The following is an 18326-nucleotide window of genomic DNA, read 5'->3' as shown; positions in this document are numbered from 1 at the left end:
TTGACATGGGCAATCTATTTCCTTAGCTTTGTTCTTGAAACCACATGAATAATTTTGGTTAAAATTAAAATCAGGCATAGAAGCATTCAGCCCAAATGGGTAAAACTTATAAGCAATCAAAAATAGGCCCTTCCAATGGCACTTGTGAAGTAATTTTAGTAATATGCATTGCTAACAGCTCTGTGTGTGTATACACTACTGTACTTTTCATTAGGTTTATCACATCAAATTAATTCTCCTGGGTTTGAATGTTATGAACAAAAAACCTGGAAGCACAGACATCAGAATATGACTCAGGCAAACCACACTTATTGTTTTAATTTGAATAAAGTTGTTGATTTAGTGTGATCAGCAGTGATGGAAATTTTATTTCTGAAGAGAGCACAGATGTGATTTTGTTTGGCTCTAGTTTTGGTTCCCACTTCATTAAACCCCATTAACAATGTTTGCTCTGGGATCACTAACCACTAAATAAGACAAAGATGCATTTACCCTCCTAAGAGGCCTGAACCAAATAAATACAGGCATACAATGTGTACAGAGTGAAGCTCAATGGAGGACTCAAGAATAGGCCTTGTGTGGACTGTTTGCCTGGGGTAAATTTAAAGTATTAATTTTTATATTCCTTTAAAATGACAATTTTTAAGAGTGGGGTGCCAGATCCTCAGCTGGAATAAGTTAGCCTTAATTCTACTGACATCAGTGGAACTATTATGTTTACAATTTGTACTGGGGGAACAGACACGTTGTTTACTATTTGTTTACTATTGCCCACATACAGGGTTGCCAAATTTTGCTGGTATCTATCCACGGATGTTTTTCCTACGTGTACTACTAAAGCGACATGCATGTAAAGCAAAGGCACAGGAAGAGAGATGTGTGCTGACTGCACACAACACAGACTATGAGAGCCATGTGCTCTCTCTGCATCCAAACAAAGCACAGCTATGGTTCAACCAGCACAACCACAAATTGTAGGTACACAAACACAGGTCACAACGCTACCCTATCTCAGGAGACAGTCTTGCTTATGACAGTCTTGTGGCACACTGAGATGAAGGAGGGCCACTCATGTGACCCACTTGCTAGGCAGGTTGCCCTTTGCTCCTACATACAAAGGAAGATGGCTTATTTTGTATTTGTGTGGCCTATTTTTAGTATTGTACAACGCTTTCATGACTCCACAGGAAGTCTCATAAATGTTTCCACTTCTATGTCAAGGTGATAACAATTCAACCATAAAGTTTATTTCTGGCTGAAACTTGTGCAGAATTTCCCTCTGGAAACTGAATGTCTGGAGACCAAGTATGTCAGAGTAACTGTGGTTCTTCAAGATGTGTGTGTCCCCACTGGGGCTCCAGTTTTGGGGTATGTGCAGCCCATATGCACTGGATAGGAGATTTCCATTAGTGGTGTCTGTTCAGCCTGCACATGAGCTGTTGGCATCTTCATGCTCTGCACTGGGTAATAAGAGGCTGGGTGGACAACTGCCACTTCATTTCATTCTGCATCACTGAGTCGCAGAAGAGTTCAAAGCAGAGCAGAAGGAAGGTGGGTGGTAGAGCACTCAAAGAGACAGACTTCTCAAAGAACTACAGTTATCACATAAGGTGAGTAACCTCTTCTTTATGTCCCTGTGGATAGTACACTCTGGGTGACTCCTGAGTAGGAGCTGCAGGTGGAAGGTGCAGCTACAGAATGGAGTCCATCCCAGAAGAAATAACTGCATGGAAGCATCTCACCTGGAGACTTCCAACAAGGTTTAGCATCTAGAGAAGATATGTAATGAAGGCTGTTTGGTGGCCTTACAGATTTCTGGAATTGGAACATTTTTAAGCAGACCCATCGATGTACAGTGGGATCTAGTCAAGCATGCCAAAATGCTGACAGAAAGTGGAATGTCGACAGCCTGATGGCAATCTATTCTGCATTCAGAAATCCATTGAAAGTCTCTGGGTAGAAGGGATGGAACCCTAGATCTGCATGCAATCCAAAATAGCTTACTGGGTTTATGAGATGGTCTAGTTACAACCACACAGAAGGATATCCCCCTCTTGACATCTCGAGTGTGCACAATGGTCTCCATTTGGATGTATGCAGTTTTGGGAAGAATACAAGCAGGTGTATAATATAGTTGAATGTCAGGAGTCTATTTAGGGAGAATCCTGGGATGCCACCAGGACACCTTATTCTTGTGAAATGTTTTGAAAGGGGAATTTGCCAGTAGCCCCATCTCTTCGAGTCTGTGGCCAGAGGTAATCACTGCTAGGAAAGCTGCTTTTTTTATTTTTTAATGTAATAGGGAGCAGGTGGCCATTGGTTGACACAAGAACTTTGTGAAGCTTTTGAGAATGAAATTCAGGTTCCAAGCAGGAATAGGAACCTTTATCTGTGGGAAGAGATTTGACAAACTTTTAATATATCTTGCAGTTGTGGGTGTGAACAAACAGGGAGAAGCCTTTTATGAAGATCTGTCGGGGTGCCAAGTGAACTTAAATGGAATCGGGAGACATTCCAGAATTAGAGGAATCAGGGCAGATTCAGGAGCAGCACTGTGGAGTTCATACCAGTGGGTGAATCTTTTTCATTCCTAAGTTAATTAGTTGTGGTAGAAACTTTTCCACTATTTAATAGTATATGTTGTATTTTCACAGAACAGGATGACTCTAGCCCTGCACCCAGAAACCTTGAGGCAAAGAATGCCCAAATTGGGATGCATAAGGTGTCCTGTGAGAGGACCTGAGGGATGGTTGGAAGATCTATCAGAGGACGGAGAGCCTGGTGGAAAAGGTAAGGGAAAAAGCCTCACCCTGACCACATCAGAGCTATTAGTATGACCGTGTCACAGCATTGCTTTGCTTGATCTTGCTCATCTCTTGTGAGTGAGAGGCATCAGAGGCAAGGCACAAAACACTACATCCAGCCAAGGCTGGAGGAAGGCATCCCCCAGTGAACTGTGACCTCCCCATGAGCAAAAATGGAGGCACTTTTTGATCTCTGTTGTAGGGAAAAGGTCTATTTCTGGAAACCCCCAAGTCTGAAGGATTCTGTACAGAACCCAAGAATCCAAATCCCAGCTGTATTCTTCAAAGAAGCACCTGCAGACTGAGTTGGCCATGACATTCTGTATGCTGGGCAGATACATTGCTGAGCTCTTTATGTGATTATTTATGCAGCAGTTCAACAACTTTATTGCTTCAGTGCAGAGAGAAGGGGATCATGTCCCTTCCTTGCAGATTCATATAAAACGTGCAAGCCATGGTCTCTGTCATGATTGACAGATTTGTGTCTGATGAGAGGAAGGAAATGATAGCAGGCATTTCTAACCACTCTGAGCTCCGGGTGGTTCACATGGAGTGTGGTCTTCAGAGGTGATCATTTGCCTTATGCTGTCACTGAGTCAAAGTGCCCTCCATGCCAACCCAACAGAAATGCCTCTGTGGTTACAATCATTGTTGCACCTGGTTGGAGGAAGGGAAGGGAATGCGTCACCCACTTGGGAACAGACACCTGCTTGTCTAGACCAGTGATTCTCAGGACTATACAGACATCTACAAGAGCTTATATCAATTCATCTAGATATTTGTTTAGTTTTACAAAGGTTACATGGAAAATACTTGCAAAGTCAGCACACACTAAATTTTCATAGGCAATGACTTGTTTATACTGCTTGATATACACTATACAGTGAAATACAAGTACAACATTTATAATCCAATTGTTTTATTTTATAATTATATGGACAAAATAAGAAAGTAGGCAATAGCTCCGTAATAGTGCCCACTGCTTTTTTTTGCGCTCTTCTGTCTGGTTTTGTAACCAAGTTGTTTTTAAGTGAGGTATGTATCCAGAGTACAAAGATCAGAATGCGTCGCTCCACAGTTTCAGTTTAGAAGAGCAGCAGGTTCCTTCAGCTTTCAGAGTATGGATACTAAAACAGCCCACATCATCATTTTCACCATCCACTATCAAATTAATAGATGCCAACATTTCATATGATATGAAAGCAGAGGATTGCAATTGAAAAGATTAGGAAGATCAAAATAAAAATGTACCATATGTAGGAGAGAAGAAAAACGACCTCATTCTTCTTCATTTCTGATCAAACTATAATTCTAGACTGAAATGGTTAACGTGACATTAAATAAAATATCAATGCTTTTATACTGCAGTATTTCAGTCTTGTTCTTTGGTCACTGCTACTTCACTCACAGACTGAGAAAATTTCAGAAACAGCACTGGACATCAGATCAAAGCAATCATAGCAGCGTGTGTTGATTAAATGGTTTTGTTTGAGCAACAGTACAGCAAAGGATAATCTTTCATGTCAACGGCAGCTTCAGCAAAGTTCTTTATCCACTTTAATAATAGGAGAACAACATACACTGTCCTCTTTTGACATTTCACTTTCACTAATAAAACCCGGAGGCCAAGGTGTGAATAACTCCAGAAGCAAGCTACTAGAGAAGGAGAATTTTTTTTTCTTTTAAAAAGCAGGACCGATTCCTCTTCAAATTAAAAAAAGAAATGCGAAGCCTATGAGTTTCTATAGGTTCTGGGAGAAGTCTGCCATTCTTTAATGAGTGTCTAGAAAAAGTGAGTTAGTATATTTGCTTTACCCATGACTTGATCTTTTTTCACCAATGGACAAAGAGATACAAAAGTCTTTCAGTTTAAAACAAGTGGTTGAATTTAATACTCACAAAGGGGGAAACTAAAGACAGATGCTTGAGCCAGGTACAATGGCAGCAGCTGCTTTGCAAATTAATCCACATAATGTTGCAGCCCCTGCTATTTTAGCTCTGAGCTGAGACAACTAGCCTTGCCAAATTGTTTGGGGAGAGGGTTGTGTTATGCAAAAAAAGGGGAGACTCTATGCAGGAACATGGCTGAAGTCTGCCTTTGCCTTAAAGTTTTGAACATGTGGACGAAGTGGATAACTTAACTAATTAATGGTTTCAGCGCTGATGTCTTTGGCAGCAGCTGCAAATGGTTTCCAGCAGGTGTTCCAGCATGGCACATTGAGCAGAATGAAAAACAATGCCTCCCTGATGTCATTTTAAATGAGATGTCCAAAGATTTCTATTTTCTGATTAACTCTTCAGTCAAGTAGGAGGTAGAATTCCGTCTGGTTTGCATATTCATTCAGGCTGAAGCCTCTTTGGGGTTTTGTGGAGTGATTAAAACGGGCACAGACTTTTTGTAATGTACCTACTGTGATCACTGCTTCAGTATTCAGTATGAAGAAACTCGTGCATTCAAACTAAAGCAGTAGCTGAAGGGTTGCAGTGCTTTGAGGAGAGCAGTCTCCACAGCTGCTATGTCCCTGCTACACAGCTGGACAGAATCAGGCAGGCAGTAAGTGGAGCCTTGGCCCACCATCAGTGGACTAGTTAGTCTAGCTGTTGTGTTGGGGAGGGATGCTACTCTGGGTATAGGCCTCCTGCATGAAACTGCCCCTGAAGAGTTACAAGGAGATAGGGGAGCAGGCTGTGATTCTGAGTCACAGTCACCTTCCTGGGAAGACCCAGAGGCAACGCAACAATGCATGGGGCCTTCCCCAGGGCTCATGAGAAATTCAAGATTTAGTTGCTGGTTTGGTGGGAGTGTCCTTCCAGGATCCTCATATAAGTTTGCCATGTTGACTTCACACAGTGAGCAACATTTCTTGTGCAAAGAAAGGCTGCATGCATTCTTCTCTGCCGATGTGCACTTACTCTTCCAGCCTACCAGAGGTGAGCAGCTGGAGGGGAAGTTGTCTCCACAGAGTTCAGAGCCCAAGCTGACTTGGAAGCAAGGGAATATGAGAACAGATGAGCCCTAACAGAGTCTTTAAATTAAATATATAATAGAAGCAAGGCACTGAATAAAGAATTCCAGCTTCCAGGACTCTCTCATAAAAATAAAAGTAAATGTCAATCTGAGAGAATAAATGAACACCCAGCAAAGGATTTGTGGAGAGGGAGTTAGGATTCTGCTGAGGAGAGAATTGTGTGGTTTGGTGAAACCTCTAAGGATCTCTGGAACCCAGCTTGTCTACAATGGACAACTACTTGCAGAAGCAGGATGATGATCATTTTTGCTATTTTCCAATTTATGGATAGTGCGAATGAATGACTTTGAAATATCTGGCTCTTCTTTAAGAGAAAAGCAAACTGAAACCCCTGGAAACAATGCCATCTTTCCTCAACTTGTGAATGGTTTTGCCTTGAGGTAATGGATCAGATGAATCATACACTGCTGACAATGACAGCATTTATTGAAGAATTGTGATGATGCAAAGCAGGACAAATTCCTCCTTTCTTGGTTTACTGTTCTCATGCATCACAAGTTTTGCTGCGCAGCACCCTCTGAGCATGATATATGCACATTTGAAAATTAAAATATCTCATTTTAGCAATCCTAGTTAAACCAACCACCTCTTTTTTAATCTAACATATGTACATTTTGCAGTGGCCACAATGGGCTAGGTTTTCAACTGCTGTAGGTTAGCATAGCTTCATTGAAGCCAACAGTTCTGTTGCAGATGGAGTGCCAAAAATAAAAAAATAGACATTTCAGTGGTGGCAGATTAATTAGGGATAATTTGGGGGAACTGTGTGGGACTCTTGGAGTGCTGCTTGTGTCAGTGTTGCAGATTTGATGATTGCACTATTATCAGGGTTATCACAGGTAAACTCCTTCCTGCCCCTATCACTTCCACCGCTGATAGCACTTTGCCTTGACACCTAGCAGTTTGCTCTACATCTACCAGATCTGAGGCTTGGTAAACAAAAGAAATCTGTTGAAACACTATGGGGCAGAATTACATGTGGCATCTTCTTGAGCTTTATCCTGTTCTAACCTTTGGATTACATGTGCTGGAATATGCAGATTATGCTATTAAAAATTAGATTTTGAATGAAGGTTTTCTGTTTTAGAATCAGAAGTCACCAAGACTGCCAGAAAGATTGAGTCTGATCCTGGTTGAATTTTCTTGATTTTAACTAAATAAAAATGTATATATGTTAGAGAATTCTTTCTTTAGAAGAAAAAAAAGGACTTGCAGGAGTTTGACTACTGAACAGCTTACATAAATTGTCTCCCTCACGGGTGAATTCTAGTATGGAGTGATTGATAGCTGTCTTTATCAACCTACTCCTCCTGACAGGGAAAAAAATAAAAAGTGAGCAAGCACTTTTCAGGATAACAAGAAGTCTTGTGGCACCTTATAGACTAACTGATATTTTGGAGCATAAGCTTTCGTGGGCACTTTTCAGGGTGCATTTAATGCTTACTGCCTGACTTCAGACACAGGCTCAGGTATTTACTGTATGGATTTACAAGTAAAAAAGACTAAATGAAATAATTTAAGAAAAACTGCTACTTACATAGTGTGCACATACACTGTACATTTTGCATTTAGCAATTTCCATTTTTTTCCCATCAAGTTAAATGGAACGAAATTCTCTGCAGAGTGAGAAGCCAGTTGGAGAGCTTTTAATAGCCAAAGTTTAAACATTATTTTTGTGAACAGTGAATCATAGATACGGAAGTGTTTTGCCTTTTATTCCATTATGGGTGTTTGATATGCAGTTCCTTTATTTCAAGCCTGCCTTGTTAAATTTGACCAGTAAACACAACAAAAGTAAAATTCCTTGCATACGTTTGATGTGCACTGTCTGCTTTCATACACTGCCTCCAGTATAACCTGACTTTTATGGTTTAAAGCAAAAAAGTCTTAGAAGCAAATGCATACATTCTGGACACTTTAAATAAAAACATTTACTGGAAAGGGAAATATGGCCCTAGGGGAAAGGAAATTTCTCCTGTTATAAATTTCACTTTGACCTGTTACTGTGCAGTGTGTGAGCCAAGTTCCAAAATCATTATCTTTGCTACAGTAGGATCTTCATATTTGAAAACAAGAGACAATAGATAAACAGGAGCTGTTCTTGGAGTATGACCCTCATTCTCTTATAGAGTCTCAATGACCTTTCAAAGTAGAATGCATAAACAAGAAAAACAAAGAAACAACTTTTGACTGACCTTAGGAAAGTGCAGATTCTGATTTGTTTAATTTGAGGAGTCAGTAAAGAAGGAGGTTAATAAAAATATCATACGTAACAAGCAGTGACTTGGTGCACTGTATAAAGATTAGTGCCTCTAAATTCTTAATTCTGGAGAAGGATTCTTCTGGCATATTGCCTGAGTTGAAGGCCACAGGGTGCCTTGCTCCATACTTGGCCTCTGGCAGCTAGTGCTGCTCCATTGATGTGTATTTGGTTCTCACCCCCGCAGAATATTACATTTAGATTATTCTGACTTTGAAAAAAATAGTCTTAGTTTGGGAACATCTGGCCAATGTTTGAATTACATGCATCTCCCCTCCTGCTGCACATAAGCAACTTGGTGATACAGGGCTTGTCTATGTGTCCAATAAGACATGAATTTTCAGACATGGAGTTAAACCCCATGTGGACAATTATTTTGGTTTATGAGTGATTTAATTCAGTTTAACTCTCATTGACTAGGTGCTGGCTTCAACTAAACCAAAATAAACCATGTCTACACATGGGTTTTTGTACTCGTTTAACTAAACCGGTTTAACTAAAGTGGCGCAAGTTTGTGTGTTGACAAGGCTTCCCTCTCAAACACTTAATTCCCTCCCTCTGGCCTCCCCTGCCACGCTACAGGCAGCAGGATTTCCTCTGTAATACTTATAGGTGATCAGAGGCAGGAAACACCAGAGGAACAAGCTCTTAGACACTAGTCTCCACCTAGTCAAGACAAGGGATGGTTGGACTGGTTTAAAAAATAGATCATATTTCATTTTGTATCTCCACATGAAAGGACGGGGAAGAAATGTCTGCATGTTCCAGAGTGGTGGGGAGAGAAAATCCCTAACTGTATTTTTGGTTCTGGCTAGCAGAGATCTGTGCTTCCTTCTTAACTGGCTCGCGGGGAAAGAAGAATCCATGATCCTCATTCAGGCTTTGTGGAGAACATTACTGTTGCTGCTACCTACTCACATTGCCCCAGCCTTCAAAGAGGAATAGACAAGAACTGGGGCTGCTCTATAGACATTGCCCAAGCCACTTTCACCTGTCTGCCCACCTCTCATCCTTCAGCTCCAAAGGATTCAGATAAGTTTGTGTATTAATTTTAACCCACATCAAATGTTGTATTACACCACTGTCTCTTTGGTGCCTCTACAGAAACAAGAATATTCTGTTTCAGCTGTGCATGTACAGGTTCTGCTGCAGACAGATCCTTTTGGACAACCCTGAAGAGGAATTAGCACATGTTAAAAATGAATCCGTAATCTTTTTAATCTACTAACAGCCATGTTTAAACAAAAAATTAGGAGCGCTCCCTTAGCCCTCACTGTGTGTTCAAGGCATGAAATTATTTACAACTGATTATTTGCATTGTTTGCATTATCTGCATGATTGGTGCATATTCCTGTCAAATACATATATTAAATTTAGTACATTTTGAACTGGGAAATATTTTTGTCTGCAATAGCCAAGATACCATTCTAACTGCATCTATTAATAACAAAGAGCCCAGTCCTGAACTGGTGAAATAGCTAGGACTTGGTCTACATGAGAAGCCTCTGTCAACAGAAGTCACTGTTGGAAGGGATTTCCTGGCAAAACTCTGGTTGACAGATTGGCCACGTCTACACAGGCAGCCTCTGTCAACAGAGGTCACTGTCAACAGAGAAACATTGGCAGTACCTCTGTTGACAGCGTCTACACACAAAAGCAGATTGAAAGAGCAAGATGCTCTGTCGACAGAGAGCAGCCAGAACGCCCGGCCCTCTCTCAACAGAATGGCTGACCAGAAGCTCTGCAAACAGGGCTGTCCAGGAAACTGGAAGCCCTCTCTGTCGACAGAACTGTCTACATGGGTACTCTGTTGACAAAACATTGTCGACAGAGGCGTTATACCTTATCGGGGAGAGGTATAATGGAGTCGGCTGAACAGCTGAGTTTTGTCAACAAACACTTGACAGGGCACTTTAAAAGTGTAGATATTTGGCAACTTTTGTCAACAAAAGCCCAGTTTTGCCGACAGAATCTGCTCATGTAGATGTGGCCATTGTGTCCCCACACAAAAGCAGATTCAGAGAGCAATCTGCTCTGTCGACAGAGAGCAGCCAGACTGCCCGGCCTTCTATTGACAGAATGGCTCACCAGAAGCTCTGCAAACAGCGTTGCCTGGTGAACTGGAAGCCCTGTCTGTTGACAAAAGGGCCCTGGAGTGTCTACACAGCTGTTTTGTCAACAGAAGACTGTCACAAGAGGTGTTACACCCGACTGGGGAGAGGTAGAACGGTGCCAGCAGATGTGTCAAGTTTTGTCAACAAACTGTTTCTAATTTTTCTTTTATATTCAAAAACCTCCACCCTCAACAAAACTTCCATTCTGTGATGCAAAACATTTTGAGCCTGATTCTGCTAATTTCTTATGCAGATACACACTGCAGTGATGGTTCAACAAGCCTTCCCTATGTTCCCTGCAATGCTGTCAAGTACAGTGTCTTTTCTCTTTGCTTTTCCAGGGGCACTTGGTGCTCCAACACACACCAGGGGGAGGCAAGACTCTGATACTTCCAGACCAGCCTGCACAGAAGGAGTGGGAAAAATATGCACCCTATAATGGGATGTTGTCCTCCATGCATACTGAGGAGCATTAGGAGGCTTTGTGAGTTCTTGAGGCGGAATATGTCCTGTGTGACCATTGGGCAGTGTAGCCTCATACTTCGCTATGAGCATTCCCTTAAAGGCACTATCTAGCCTTTCGCTGACAGGTATTTTTGCGTGCTCTCTTTCTCTGAAAGCCATGCTGCCCGTGTCTGCCCTTGCTACAGAAATGTGGAATATAAAAATACAATAAAAGAGACCTCTAGGAACACTGAAGTTTGTTTCTTGCTTATTTTCAGGAGCAGTAGTGCACATGTATCAGGACAGAAAACTGTATATTCACCTAATTCTCTTTCTTACTCTCTGAACTGTAATCAGGGAGATAACTTCTCACAGCCAAGTTTAGAACATATACATTAATGGCAGTGTTGAGATTCACATTCTTAATCCTCAAGCACACAGGGTTAGATAGAATAGTACTAGAATCTTCCACTCCCTCATTGCCATATAAATTAATTTCTTCCAAAACAGTTTTGCAATTATCTATAATTTGTCCAAAGATAATTTCTTCCTTTCTTAACAATATTGTCTTGCTCCTAGTTAGGAACAGCTGAAGATCTCTTTTGTTAACAAAACTGTACCTGAAGAGTCTTCCCCAAGCATCAACCCCTTTTTTACCATGGAGCGTCCTAGGGAGACGGCTGCACAAATTGGCTGTGGGTAGATCATTAACATAATCTAGCAAACCTGCATCGATTTAAAAGTGAACATTTAGGAATTAGACAAACGGAATGCAACACAGTACCAAAGGCTTAAATTAAGTGGCAGTAAGTGTGCACTTTTACTAACATTCAGATGTATTGCATTCGTGCAGAACTTCCATCCACTCTGCGGCATGCACTCGTATCAAGCTGCTCTATTCAGGCTGCTGCTATGACAACTATCCAGAGGCAAATGTCAGGTCACCTCCCAGCATATGTGGCTAGGCCATAATTGCTTTGTCAGAAACCTACTAGTCATCTACTTCTATTCCTCTATCTGCTAAAAGCGATACTGTTAAAATTATTATATGAAGCAGAATTCTTTACCAATGCATCATCATCTAGAGCATTTAGATCCATAGAGGTGTGTCTATTTTGCCAAAATCTGGAATGGGAGAGAGAGGAGTGCAGAGTTTGTTTTATTAGTCTCCATGCTTTTGCCAATTTATCTTTCATTTATTACTCTGTACAGCATAAAACATGGGATCTTCAAATGTATTCTTCTTCTGGGTGTTGAATATTATATTTTAGTTTTCCAGGACATTACTAGTGGATAATCTGTCGGGCACATTAAAAAAAGTCAAAGGTTTCTTTTGGACGGAAAGGGGATTCATTTTTTAAAATATGTGTAATGGTTACAATAATGCACAATATAACTTGTCATACTCATAGGGCCATGACAAGTTTGAATAATTAACAGATAACTTTTTTTTTAATTACAGAAACTGATTATTTCCACAGAGTTCAGAAGTGTAACATGAAAGTTTATCCTAATGTTGTCACTAAATCAGAACCAGATTTAACACTTAGATAAATAGATACTTCCTTGGTAGTTGAAGAAAAAATGAAACTACAGACAGATAAGAAGAGTTTCACACTGAGCTGTCTTTAAGCTACCTCCTGTATGTAATCTTATACCAAGAATTAAATAAAAGCTGAATATAACTGGTTTCTTCCCTGGAAGAGCAATTGTCTCCCATGTGCATATGGAGAAATGCACATATTCTGGCAGCTTCATTGTACTACCTAACATTTGCCTTATAGGCAATAATAAATAATAGTTGTATTAAATCAAACTAAATTAATTTGGACTTCTGGCTTTTGCATGCCAAGTATTATTATGGTGTTTCTGTATAGGAAGTACATGATGACATCAGCTGTGGCTGGCTAGGAAGCAGTCTGATTTTTATTACTCAGAACTGATCTCTGATATCAAAAGGAAGCTGAACTCTTTACATTTACTTGTTTTTTATGAAGTGAGGAAAGCGACAGAAGTACACTTGTTAATGTGTGCATTCTGTACAATATTCACAGCTGCGCACTGTCTGAGGACTCAGCTAATTTAAAAATCATAGCTGTTTAGTCATAATGAACCTAAAATATCAAATCATTTCTCATGAAATAATGAATGCTTGCTGTTCTAATATCAGGCTGAAAATTAAAAGCATTGAATATATAGTGAGCTAAATACTTGGTTCTGGCAAAGGGGCAAATGTTGGGAGAGGAATGGAGTACAAAGGGGGATTTAAAACACTTTCTAAAACACCACCTAATACTGGCTGTCCATGTGCTGGACCTGTCTTCTGGCATAGTGGAGAAAGATCTGGTGGTATTCTGTCTTCACACACTAACCCTGACTACAGAGGGAGATCAGTACAAGCCATTGTGTTGGTCTACACCTCTAACAAATTCCCAGAGCTAAGGTGCTCTTTTCCATATCAAGGTATATTGACTTGAAGGTCACTTTGCATGAGTAGTGCACAAGAACCTGAAATGAGGGGACAATGTGATCTACTATCTTCAGCGATAGGCATGAATATTATTACACACATAATATTATGAGAGCCATCTGAGCTCCAATGGATAAGCATAGATACTCTTTGGCTGTGGCCACACGTGGCCAAAACTTCGAAATGGCCATGCAAATGGTCACTTTGAAGATTACTAATGAGGAGCTGAACTGCATATTCAGCCCCTCATTAGCATTAGGGACGCTTCCAGCTGGGGCACTTCGAAACCGCTGCTTTCGAAAGCGCGCGGCTCGGCGCGGATACATGGGGGTCCTTTTCAAAAGGACCCCCATGTAGCCATGCCGAGCCACGCGCTTTCAAAAGCAGCGCTTTTGAAGTGCTGTGGCCAGAAGCGTCCTAATGCTAATGAGGCACTGAATATTCAATTCAGCGCCTCATTAGTAATCTTCAAAATGGCCATTTGCATGGCCATTTTGAAGTTTTAGCCAAGTGTGGCCACAGCCTTTTAGTGGCAAGCTTCCTCTCACTTTTTTGCCTCCTTTAAAAGTGAGCATTTTTTAGACATAAAATCTACAATGTACACAATTGGAAAACAACAAGAATTAATCTCAAATAAAATAGCGAAAAAGGTGCATAATGTTATATAAATTGATGTCCAAATAACAATAAAGATGATATTTCTAATATTATTCTGATTTCCTTATTTTCCTGTTTGAAATGATTATTTTCCTCAGGTTCTCTTTTAAAAAGAGTCAGATGTAAATTATATGCAATTTAGTGAGAGAGTGTGAAAGGAAGCGAAAATTTCTCTGTTCCCCTTTCATTATTCCGCAGAGGAAGAAGAGAACCATTCTTACTTTCCCCTGAAAGCCAAGAACTCACACATATTTTAGTAAGTTCATGTGAGATCTAAGGCTCCTTGCTGGCAGCCACAAAAAATCTAGTTAGCCCCCTCTGCTTTGGAAGAAGAGGACCCGGTAGCCAATCCCTAGGTCTCTTTTCTCACTGGGAGCCACATGTCAAAGTGGCTCCTAGGCTGCCTTTATGGAGGTGTGGGTTGGTGTGGGGAAGGCCATATCATAACTTTACCATGAGCCCAGCATTGGCTATGCTAAAATGATGCAGAGTCAGAATTAGCTAAAATTTAAGATCACCCAGAAGCACTAACACACCTGTGGCTGAAGTCCAGCCATGTAGCACAGGCTTCCACGCAAGGCACCTTCCCTCAGAAACCCCCACAGAGTTCCACAGTGAGGCACAGAAGCTGGAATTCGAGGTCCTGCTACACACCTTGTCTTGACATAGTAACAACAACCCAAATGCACAGCTTCTGCTTACAGCACCACTACAGGGAGAAGGCAGTGCACACACAAGTTCATGCTGCCATAGTCATTGCAACTCTTCTGCAGATTGCCTATATGCTTACTGAGCAGACATTTTTTTTCCATGGTTTATTACACATCTCCCTATCAGTCTAATGAACCCAGGCCTAACTAAGGTCCTAGCATGAAGCATACAATAAAAGAAGCCACTATCACTGCCATGAACCCATGCATGCAAATGTGTTTTTATTCTGTCTGTACTAATTTTCATTCAAAACTTTCCATTTAAAAACAGATTAGACCCTCTGACTCAGTTTAACTACTCAGCATTGCATTTCATCAGCAGTGCAATATGGCTCTTAAAAGTTTAATGCTGACTCAGAGAAGATCACCCCACCAGTAAACATGATCCTTCAGTGCCAGAGGCTTGCTCTGATGATGCCATAATCTCTCCCAGTTACAAAAGGAAAAGGTAAAAAGAGTTAAACTCGTTTTCAGCTGTAGTCTTGATCCCTTCCGGCCATTAGATGTCAACATGAATTAGGGAAGTCCTCAGCACACAGGCTGGAAGCAGCTCTGTCCAGAATTCAGACCTGGGTCTGATCCCAAACACTGATTTCGGGGAGGGATAGCTCACTGGTTTGCGCATTGGCCTGCTAATCCCAGGGTTACGAGCTCAATCCTTGAGGAGACCATTTAGGGATTGGGGCAAATAGATGTCAGGGATGGTGCTTGATCCTGCCAAGAGGGCAGGGGACTGGACTAGATGACCTCCCTAGGTCCTTTCCAGCTCTAGGAGATGTGTATCTCCAATTATATACATTATGAGGCAGGGCCAGAGTAGTAGAAACATGAGGTTTGGCCTACTTTTGCATACCACTTCCTGGCCAGGGCTCTGGGCAGATCAGCTAGGCCCTAGCACCTGGGCCAGAATCTTTTTTCTTCAGGTAGTTATCACTGTGTAGTGGGATAAATCCATGTAGTTACAAAACATAAGTATTAACTGCTGGATAGCTGACACAAACTGAAATCATAATACTCTGAAATCAGGTAATATTCCTCTTAAATGTAAATCCTTTGCACTATTTCAGGCCAATCACTCGAGCCTAACCTCAAAGCAATCTAGATACACTCCAGCTAAAAAGAGCAGTTAGGTAACATCTAACATGGTCAAACTATGAAGCAGCTCAGGCTACCATAACCTAGTAAACGTGTGTATTCATTTCAAGAAATAAACAACTCCACAACTGACGATGCTTTAATGTTACACATTGTAATATTACGGAAAGTTGTTGGTCTCTCCACATTTAAAGTGGAAACTGGTTTCCCATTAGGAGCCTGATATTAATAAATCACATATTTTGAAATAGATATTTGCTTCACTAAAGGCACATCTTTACTACCATATTTAAAAAATTGGACTTTTACATGAGGGCTTTAGAGCTTTGATCTAGCAAGGCATGTAAGCAGTCCCAATGGCTTCTCCCATGCTGCATGTTAAGCATAGGCTTGAGTGCTCTTCTGGATCAGGGCCACATTTATCATTGCACTTGTCAGACTACAGCAAGGAAGTTGCTCATAAAATGCAATATTTGTCACTGTCACACTAAAGAGTAAACAAAGAGAACTTGCATCTTTACGATGACTTTTGGATACTACTGGGGATATATTTTTATCCCTAGTGGACAAAATGTTATATGTGGATAATATAATAAAGCACTGAACATCAAATGCTATGTTTTGTATTTGTTGCCTTCTAATTTAATATCTGGGAATGAATGTAGTTAGCACCATCAACCATTCTGCTTGTCTGATAAAAAACTAAAAGAAAACAATTTGGGGTTACCTTTGATTTGACTTTTGCACTAGATCATCTTTTCATTAACTTCAACTGTTGTTGGGTTGATTATTCATCAAAACATTTGTTAAGATGAGCACCATTTACCAAATCATTTTTAAAAACACTTGTTTTGGAAGGTAAAATACTTTAAAACATCAAACTCCTTTCTGAGATCTGTACATACCACACGCCCAACAGCCTGTTACAGGACGCATTCCGCTGGAGGGAATGGCAGGATCAGAGTGAAGAGCATTTAGGAAGTCACCACCACATATACCCAGTGCAGGAGCCAGTACAATCCCGTCTTTCGGCTCAGGGAGTGCAAGGATTGCAATTATAACACCAAGAGTAGGAGACTCTCTAAAGTATGTGGGGAGAGGCAAGGAAGGGTCTCTGCCACCCTCCCCACCTTCTCATGGAGCTGGCTCCCTACAGTGGGAAACGAATGCTGTAAAACTTGAAAGAGCTTATCAACAGCTGCAAAACCTATGCACTCTGAGAGGCAATACACCCGCTTTGGGCAGCTTTCAGCATAGATGGACACATGTTTTCTGCATGGCTGGATTTATATATCATAACTACTGCTAGACTTTTTTAGGAGTCTAAGGAAATTAAGTGCCTAACTTAAGTGGTGCCAACAGCTGTTGAAGGCTCTGGGGCAAGATGGGAGTTGGGGCCAGCTCTGCATCCCTGAAGGGGTGGGGCCAAGAGTGGAAGGGGCAGGGCTAAGAACAGTCAGCCCTCCGCCCTGGTGTCCCATCCTTCTTATGGCCGCAGGCAGCTGGAGCAGCACTGCCATGGCATTTCAAAGGGGCCTGGAGCTCTGGCTGCTTCCATCACTGCCAGAATAGGCTAATTGCCCCTTTGTCTCCCCCACACCCCTGTCAGTGGGCATGCCTAACTTCCTTTGGTTTGAAAAGGAATCTGATTGGTTAATCCATTAATTCCATCCTATACCTCATACATATGATAGATAGATAGATAGGCCATATTCTGAAAAGGTTGCAGCAGGATGCACACTACACCTTGCTTCCCAGGTGAGTCTGACTCCTTTGGAAGATCAATATTGATACCACCACTTATCTCCATTGGGTTTTGCACAAATGGAGAACTGATTTAATTCTAGGATCTTAAGGCCTGAAACAATGAAGGAGGAGCTGAATGTGTATGCTCACTAGACACAGTTTCCAAACTTCTGCAGGACTGCTTAATTGCTGTGCATTGCTATGGTTCTCCTGGCATAACCGATTCTACAGTTTTTTTTCACCACTGCAACATCATCCCTGTACAGGCTCCACTGCTGGGATGTCTGGCAGAGCCTATGCTTGAGCAAACAGGCATAAGACTCAAGTGAATCTGCTCACATGTTAAACAAAATTGTGAAACTTTAGAATGAAAAAGTATATAGTTATGGCATTCTGTAAGTACTTACAATTGTCTCTGTAGTGCTACAAACCCCTACTGCCAAAAAAGAGTGAGGAAGCTGAAAGACTCAAGAATCCAACGTATCTTCTGTGCAGGCAGCTTTGTGCACTTAACATGAACTTTTTAATGAAAAAGATTAATGTGGACAGAACTTGCAGGTGAGAGGATTTATCCAAACCAAGAATGCCTCAGTGATACTCAATTAGGCTGCCATCTAAAGTGCTTCGATTTCAGTCAATCTTTCACATTCTGGAGGAGTCCCAAGGGTTCTATTTTACTTCACTGTCAATTTCTTTGTCTCCCTGATTTGACCTGACACCATCTTTGCAATCACAGAGGAACAGTCAGGACAACTCTCCCTTTGGAGACTATCAGAGCGACCAAAATATCTGCTGTTAACATAAGGCTTTCCCTCTTCTTGTGAGCTAAGCACAATGATTCTGCAGCTCTGTTGCTTCTCAGAGAGCGAATAACAGAATATAAAAACTTCAAAATCTACATAACAGCCACTAAACTAATCAGCGCTTAATATTAGATGTTCTTTACCTACCTGTAACCAGTAGAGATTAAGGTACATCCATAGTTTTAATTAAAATG

At 41.1% G+C, this 18326-nt stretch overlaps 1 protein-coding gene across 2 annotated transcripts in view; it reads right to left on the bottom strand.

Moving 5' to 3' along the window:
- The window catches only part of NOL4 (nucleolar protein 4), a 275179-nt gene that overhangs the window by 24211 nt on the left and 232642 nt on the right, over positions 1-18326 (bottom strand). The gene's annotated exons all lie outside the window — the stretch shown is intronic.

This window comes from Carettochelys insculpta, chromosome 2, assembly GCF_033958435.1.
Source record: "Carettochelys insculpta isolate YL-2023 chromosome 2, ASM3395843v1, whole genome shotgun sequence".
In the NCBI taxonomy this organism is placed as follows: domain Eukaryota; kingdom Metazoa; phylum Chordata; order Testudines; family Carettochelyidae; genus Carettochelys; species Carettochelys insculpta.
The sequence above is the reverse complement of the archived record's forward strand: the minus strand, read 5'-3'. Positions and strand labels throughout refer to the sequence as shown.